The 1141-nt window shown below is 32.2% G+C and overlaps 1 pseudogene; it reads left to right on the top strand.

Annotated features, from left to right (window-relative positions):
- The window catches only part of LOC112091088, a 16452-nt pseudogene that overhangs the window by 14213 nt on the left and 1098 nt on the right, over positions 1 to 1141 (top strand).

The following is a 1141-nucleotide window of genomic DNA, read 5'->3' as shown; positions in this document are numbered from 1 at the left end:
TAATCCCGAATTAAATTACAAATAATTTAATTTGAACGAATTTAATGCGATCCATGGAACCATATAATTAACGACCAAATCCATCATCGATACATTCATCATCATAAATCAAATATAAACATCCACAAATGCAAGTGGCTACCCATCACATACATACATAATTAATTTGTGATTATCAAATAATCAGAGCATAAATTAATATCGTCTATAGACCGCTCCGATACCAATTGTTGGTCTCCGAATCGAATCCGGATGCGGAAGCGTGGTGGTGCGGGGAAGAGGCGGATCATGTATAACAAAAATTTTCATAAAACTTTTGAGATACTCTATAGATTATATTAATTTATGCACGAATAAATTAATCTCATTGACTTATATATATCAAGAACTCAATCAGAAAAAATACCTGGAAGCCGACTCGGATGATAACTTGAGTTCTTTGACCACGAACAGTCCTTACTCCAATCTTTGTGTTTAGAAAACCAATGTCTTCCACGTCAATTCCTAGAATCCACGAAGACGTGTGTGTGGGCACACATGAGACAAAAGGGGTTACAATAAACACTCAAATTTCTACAAACACCAACGCATGCACGATGTGGAATTTTTGGAGAAAATTTTTTTTCCTTCCTCTCTCTCTTGAGAATTTCAGCCAGCCTTAACTCTTAGGGCTGAAAAATTGTTTCCAAAATTTCTATAGAGAAATTTCGGCTACCTCTAAAATTAGGGTAAAAAACCATTCCGAAAATTGTCTCAAAAATAGTATTTATAGAGTAAAAGTCAAACTTCTAGAAGGAATCCAATCTCTATCTCTAAGATAAAGCTTGTTAATTATCTCCTATTTGAATTTTAAACAAAATCTCATCTTTTCCTCTATCCTATATGGCCGGCCATTCTAAGGGGATTTTCATTCCTGTGTGGTGCCAATATCAGATAGGGAAGGAAGAGAAAATCATCATTTATCCTGTAGTCCAATTTTGACTCAAATTCAAATTTCAATTTAAGTCAAACTTAAATTAATTTGAATTCTAAATTGAACAACTTATCAAATAAGTTTAAATGGATAAATCTAGATGTGTTCAAATTCAAATTTAAATAATCACATTATTTAAATAATAATTAATTCTCAACTAATTATTTT

This window comes from Morus notabilis, unplaced genomic scaffold, assembly GCF_000414095.1.
Source record: "Morus notabilis unplaced genomic scaffold, ASM41409v2 Scaffold794, whole genome shotgun sequence".
Classification (NCBI taxonomy): domain Eukaryota; kingdom Viridiplantae; phylum Streptophyta; class Magnoliopsida; order Rosales; family Moraceae; genus Morus; species Morus notabilis.
The sequence above is the reverse complement of the archived record's forward strand: the minus strand, read 5'-3'. Positions and strand labels throughout refer to the sequence as shown.